Consider the following 7,116-nt stretch of genomic DNA (forward strand, 5'->3'; position numbering starts at 1 on the left):
ATATTTAGTTTTAAGTAGTTATTAAAACGACAAGAGGGTTATTTTCTTCAAGCACTGTTTTTTAAATAAGCTGATAACCTTCAATTAATAGCACACTAAATAAACTGGAATGTGTTATTTTACCCGCCCTTGGATTTAAGGTGAGAAATAATTCACAACAATATAAGGGCATTCATGGAGAAGGATAAAGTCAGTTACGAGTTCCAGGATTCTCATTCTCATTGTTCACAGAGGGGCAAATATCATTAATTCTTCAAGGAAAGCATTCTCTCTGTCACTCAATTGTGAAAGAAATGTCATCCTCTTCCTTCACAAAGGGGCACCAGGGTATGTCCTCAACCAGACTTTAGTAGTCGTTGCAGCAGTAGATCTCTGTAAGTTGTTTTTGGACACCCTGAGAAAAAATGAAAGCATGACCCTCAAAGACAAATTTAGTAAAAGAAACTCAGTGGGATGAGGGGACAAGGATAAGATAATATGGTTCAAAGATCAAGTTGTTGGATAATCCAAGTTTCTTTGGATTATCTGGAAATGATAGAGGATAAATCACAATAGTTTTTCTGTCACCTCCACCCAGGTCTTGGATGAAAAGCTTCCTCCTGTTTGAAACAATGGCTTGCTGATTTTTCTGGCCAGAGCCTCAAAGACTGCCCTTATTATCTCGAATGCATTATACAAGGAACTAATGTGATGCCTCACATACCTTGACACCTAACATTTCATTTCTTCTAATAAAATATGTAAGAATATCAGAAGCATAAACTAGATTACTCGCTGACATGTTAGAACAATAGTGGATTATGTACTACTGTGTGTCTATACAATGCATATTCAATTCATACGTGGCAGGTTGTAATGAGGCATCGCATTTTACTGTTTTTATGCTTGACATACATTCTTGAATCTTCACAAAACCCCACGAGGTAGGCAAGGAAAGAGTTGGTGACCCCATTTTGTGAGATGAAAGAACTCGGAAGTATTAGGGCTGGAACCTGAATTTTGTTTTCTCTGGTTTTTTTTTTTTTTCTTTTTAAAGGAATTCCTTTATTTTTATTTATTTATTTATTTATTTATTTATTTATTTATTTATTTATTTTTGGCTGTGTTGGGTCTTCGTTTCTGTGCGAGGGCTTTCTCTAGTTGTGGCGAGCGGGGGCCACTCTTCATCGCAGTGCGCGGGCCTCTCACTATTGCGGCCTCTCTTGTTGTGGAGCACAGGCTCCAGACGTGCAGGCTCAGTAGTTGTGGCTCACGGGCCCAGTTGCTCCGCGGCATGTGGGATCTTCCCAGACCAGGGCTCGAACCCGTGTCCCCTGCATTGGCAGGCAGATTCTCAACCACTGCGCCACCAGGGAAGCCCCTGTTTTCTCTGTTTTGCTACCTTCCTGTGATAATTACTATGGTCACCATCACTGTTCAGAGGTTTTGTTGTTGTCACTGTTGTTGCTTGTTTTTTAGGGGAGTTTATTCCCTTATCAGCCAGTTAGTTTGTTGAGAGGGCAGCTGGTCCTTGGAACAGGTTCTTTGTCAAATGCTACCGATTTTTCCTGTAGTTGGAATTTACTACATTTCAGAGGCGAGAAAAGTCAATTCTTCTAGTGCAAAATGGCCTTGAAAGCAAAAGAATCCCCAAGTGTTTGAGCTTTCAAATTTGTTAGAATAAAGCTCACTCGCTGCAAATATCACTTATAGGATAGTAGGTAATCATGTACCTTAGCCTTACACAAGTTGTGGGGGGGGGGCACCAAAGTGCATAAGGTTTTATCTCTAAATGTGACTCTCTCAGGGATTATTCCCAAGGGAATGTCAAAAGGCGGGAGAGATACAATGACCTGTTTTCAAAGGATAGCAAAGCTCTGAGGAAATGGAACAGAGTCTTGGGACACACTGTAGTCTGGATTGATTCTGGGCTCCCCAAGGGACCAAAGTGAAGCTATAGGATTGTTTGGTCCTGGTGTGAGCTGGTGAGTTCTCTGTGCTAAAAATCTGTCCAACGTGTGCCCTTGCTTCTGATCAAGTTTCTGGGCACGTTTTACTTCAGTTCTTATATCCAAGAAGTTATCTCTTTTTCTTCCTAAGTTCCTTAAATCGTGTGTTTATTTGGATAAAGAAAAAAGAAGCCACTACTTTTGAGAAGCTACCATGTATCAGGCACTGCTCCTTGGTTTCCTCTTGTTTAAAGCCAGGTGAATCTCATTATGCTCTTTTTACACTTGAGGGAACTCCAGACTCAGAGAGCTAAATATAGTACAAGGAGCCCCGCTGGCTGATTGGCACACAATTGCCCATAGCCCATAATTTTCCCACCGAACTAATGGGATGGAAGAATCACCTGCCGTGGGAGGAATGCAGGAGAGGAAGAATTGCCTCTTCCAGAAATCTTTTGACAACCAAGTTTTGTGCTGTTGAGAGCAAAGTTACGGAGGGCTTGAGCTTGAGCCCTGTAAGATTCTTTGACCCACATTCATCAGATTTCCTGTCTCCACGTTAACTCTAGTCCTTTCATCTATAAATATGCTCTTTCCTCTTTGTATCCTCATGCCCTATTACTGACGTGTGATGAAGGGGGCAAAACCCAGTTGCCCCGTCAGTCCTGTTCTGTCATCACACACCTGCCTCTGGCCGATGGCAGGGGCTCTGGGTCTGCGAGGAGACTGAGCCCCCAGAGCACACACCCCAGGTCCCCAAGCACACAGGGTTTCGCAGGGAGGAAGTGATACTTTTGAACATATTTTGTATTACATCTGGTCAGTTTCCCAGTCCATGGGTTGAAGGGAATGTTTACATTTGACACCAGGGGAAAGACATTTCCCTGATGTCTGCGTGGGTTTAAGCCATTTTAACAAAATACCATAAACTGGGTGGCTTAAACGACAGACGTTTAATTTCTCACAGTTCTGGAGGTCGGGAAGTCTGAGGCCAGGGTTCCAGCATGGTCAGGTTCTGGTGAGGGCCCTCTTCCTGGTTTCCTCCCCTGTGGGACCCGTGGAGGAGTGAGAGCTCTAGTGTCTTTCTCTTCTTCTAAGGACACTAATCTCATCACCCTCCTGATCTCCTCTAAACCCAATTACCTCCCAAAGACAACTTTGCATACAATCCCCTGGGGGTTAGGGTTTCAACGTAATGGATTTTCACGGGGACACTAACATCATGTAGTCCACAACACCTGGGTTTCTTGATTTTATACAAATACATCTTTTAAAAGCAAACTGCACTTTTTTGTGCAAGATCTTAAGCTCTTTGGGTCCCGTGGCTTTTGGTAATCTGTGAGCCTGTCTCTGCAAGGCACTTTCGCACTGCTTCAATGAGCAGCGCCCTCTGTCCTGGTGAGGCTGCTCTCATCCCGGTCCTCTGTGCTGCAGTGCCCAATCCAACCACGTGAGGTGCTTCCCCCAACCAGACCGTCACCTGTGTACCCAGGAAGGCAGTGTGACATGGTGGCCCCGTGCTCTCTGGGTCTGGATCTTGGTTCTTCCAGTGCTGGCTGGATGTGGAAGACGTCAAACAAGTTGCCTAACCTCTGTGCCTCGGTTTCTTTATTAGTGGGATGGAAATAATAATAGTCCATGTCTCACAGAATTGTTGGGGAGACTAAAGATGTTGTTATAAGATACACATTCGGTTAAGTGTTAGCCAAATTCAGTTAAATATTTTAGGTACCATAGTTCTAGCTCTGAAGTTATTCACGTATCAATCAATATATCCAGATCTTGCTTGTCCTGAAAGTTCAGCTGAAGTCTCATCTCCTGAAAACTTTACCTTACTTCTCTGAATCTGAGTTCATCCCTAAAAGGTACATACAAACTAATTGTCAAAATGTGAGATACACTCACTGATATAAGATTTCAAAAAATATGTCCTGTTAACATACCAAATTTCCTTAAGAGAAGGAATTGTCTTAGTATTCATTCCAGTGTCTAATAAAGTTCTTATCACATACAGCAAATATTTGTTGAATGAGTTTTTTTAAATATCATCTTTTGTGTTCGGAATATTAACAAAATTTATGAGGCTTTGATGAAAAGGAAATTGCCCGTCATGCCTCTAAATAATTTGCTTTAAAATAATTGAAGCACTTAACAAATCATCAGATGTTTATAACTTAAATGTTTCAGTAGCCATCATATTATATGTATTTTGTGAGATTTTAGCCAAAAATATGGATTGAAAAATAAAGGCTGAAGTGGAAAATCCAAAGACTTTGGACTCAGCCCCTAGGTTTAATTCCTAAGCAAGTTACTTTACCTTTCTGAATCATCATGTCCGTCCCTTCTGTAAAATGAGAGTGAAGAAACCTACCTCCCAATGTCATGGTGAGGATTGGAGATAATGTTTAGTAAAAGACTTGATACTACCTGACTCATTAATATATATTCAAGTCTAATCAGAAAATAAATTCATGGGATTTTAAAACTTTTAAATTTCATTGGAAGGAATTTTAGAATTTTTAAATTGCAAGGATTTAGAATTTTCTACTTAATACAAGACACATATGTTTGTCACACTGTACAAGCTTTTGGATTTCAGTTGAGAACAATGTCAGGTGTTTAAGCTTATGTTTCCAAAGCCTCCACTCTGCCTCTTCCCCACATTTTGTACACTAATCAGATGCATGAATTGTTTTGCTGTATCTCTCCAGAAACATCCAGAAAAATGAGTGATGAATTGCTAGTGTGGAAACAGTTTTTTCTAATGCAAAAGGACAATTCATTCAAAGAGGTAAACTGCGGCTTGCCCTTGACCATTGAATTAAGGGTGATTATCCCGGTCATAAGTAGCTACAGCTGGCCCATCACAGTGGAGTTATATGTCTGGTGCAATGTTGAACTACCAACAAAGTTAGTAGATTTCACCAGAAACTAATCTAGTGAGCTGACTTTTGAATGACCTGCCTATATATTGGGGTAACACCAGAGTTTGGGCAAGTGCCAAAAGGTCTTAAGATTAAAGAGAGTTAAGCTCAAAAGCAGAAAAAGTTGTCAAAGGCTGTTTTGCTATACGACAGCCTTTCCAAGAGAAGTGTTGAGAAATCTGCTGCTGGAGCTATTTAAAATGAATTGTCCAAACAGAAAAATTCACAAAAATATGAGAATTAGCCAATATACTCTTTCTTAAAAAATTTATTTAATTTATTCATTTTTGGCTGCATTGGGTCTTCGTTGCTGCGCGGGCTTTCTCTAGTTGTGGCGAATGGGGGCTACTCTTTGCTGTGGTACGTGGGCTTCTCATCACGGTGGCTTCTCTTGTTGTGGAGCACGGCCTCTAGTCGCTTGGGCTTCAGTAGCTGTGGCATGCAGGCTCTAGAGCGGAGGCTCAGTAGTTGTGGTGCATGGGCTCCAGAGTACAGGCTCAGTAGTTGTAGTGCACAGGCTTAGTTGCTTCGCGGCATGTGGGATCTTCCTGGACCAGGGCTGGAACCCGTGTTCCCTGCATTGGCAGGCGGATTCTTAACCACTGCGTCACCAGGGAAGCCCAACACCACTCTTGATAACAAAATAATAGTACAGATATTTTGGATATACTGTTACCAACAATTGTGGCTGAAATCCATGTACAGCAAGAAGGATTCCAGTGAGAAAGCGAGTGGTTTAAAATTATTTTGGGGGATTCAATTTTAAAATGTTTTCCTTAATGCCCTTCTTGTCTTCCTTTCCCTCTCTTCCCAGCCCAAAGATCTTTTAGTATTCTCTTCCTTTACTGCTACTCATTATTATATTATTCATCTATTTAAAATAGGAAGGATGGAGCAGAAAGTACTCCTTTTTCTGGCAAGAAAGCCCTGAATATCATTTGGGGAAATTCATCCCTAAGAAGCACTGGATGAGCTATGTGGTTTCATGTTTAAAATAGTTTATCCATAGTATGTATTATGAACATTGTAGCTTCCTCTATTAGTTTGCAAGGGCTGCCATAACAAAGTACTACAGACTTATTTCCTCACAGTTCTGGAGGCTAGAACTCTTAAGATCAAGGTGTTGGTAGGGCTGATCTCTTCTGAGGACTCTCTCCCTGTCTTGTAGATGGTCATCTTCTCCCTGTGTTTTCATGTTGGCTTCCCTCTGTCTGTCCATGTCCTAATCTCTTTTTGTTAAAAAGACACCAGTGATATTGGATTACAGTCCACTTATATGACCTCATTTTACTTTACCTCTTTAAAGACCCTATCTCCAAACAGTCTCATTCTGAGGTACTGGGGGTTAGGACTTCAACATATGAATTTTGGGGGAACACAACTCAGCCCATAATACTTCCTATCTGCATTACAGAGCTGTTAGCCTAAATAATAGAATTACTTAGGAAAACAATGTGAATGTAATTATATCCTGTATAAGAGGGTGTCTTTTAGGGTCGTTAAATTAGTCACATGGTCAAGTATTTTAAAATCATTTGTGACTTTAAGTTGCCTGTAAGGAAAGATGTTAGTGGCTACTATTTTGGAGAACAGGCTATGAAGAGAATCAGATGACATATTGAAGATCATCTGTGGAAACAAGTGGTAAAATTTTTTAAATTCTCTAAACTGAAAAAAAATGAGAAAAGTAATCTAACAGTGGTTACTTACAGAAGATAAGAGGTGTGTTTTTTGGGGAAGCTTAAAATAATTTATGAAGAGCATGGCAAAAATAGTATTAGAACAGTAGATGTGAAATAAAGAATAAAAAGGATCAGAAAACGGGAAACATTTGTTCATTATCATCAGTTAAGTTGATTTATATGAGACTGGCCTTTTAGCAGACAGAAAATGGTCTAATATCGACAATTCTATGTGTCAACCTAACATAAGAGAAACCAGAGGATTTAGCCTGTAGAAGACAGAAAAGGGAAGTGCCTAGGAGCCATAATTACGGAAAATTAAAGGACTTTGTATTGAAAGCATTACACAATTCTCACTTAAAATCTCAACCTCAGCATAGTTATAATGATATTGTGACCCACTCCTCACCCTATTGATTTTCTTTTTATATTATTAGCTACTTAAATCCTCCAAGCAAATTTCTGGATTAGGTCTTCGGCTTTACCCAGGCCACACGCTGAAACGGACGCTGAACTTTCACTCTCCACATAAAAGGGATATTCCCGTGTATGGCAAGTTATAAGAGCTTTACTCCATCACCC

General features: G+C 40.5%; 1 protein-coding gene across 1 annotated transcript in view; it reads left to right on the plus strand.

Moving 5' to 3' along the window:
- The window catches only part of SGMS2 (sphingomyelin synthase 2), a 102,295-nt gene that overhangs the window by 82,614 nt on the left and 12,565 nt on the right, over positions 1 to 7,116 (plus strand). The gene's annotated exons all lie outside the window — the stretch shown is intronic.

Source organism: Balaenoptera acutorostrata, chromosome 5, assembly GCF_949987535.1.
Source record: "Balaenoptera acutorostrata chromosome 5, mBalAcu1.1, whole genome shotgun sequence".
In the NCBI taxonomy this organism is placed as follows: Eukaryota; Metazoa; Chordata; class Mammalia; order Artiodactyla; family Balaenopteridae; genus Balaenoptera; species Balaenoptera acutorostrata.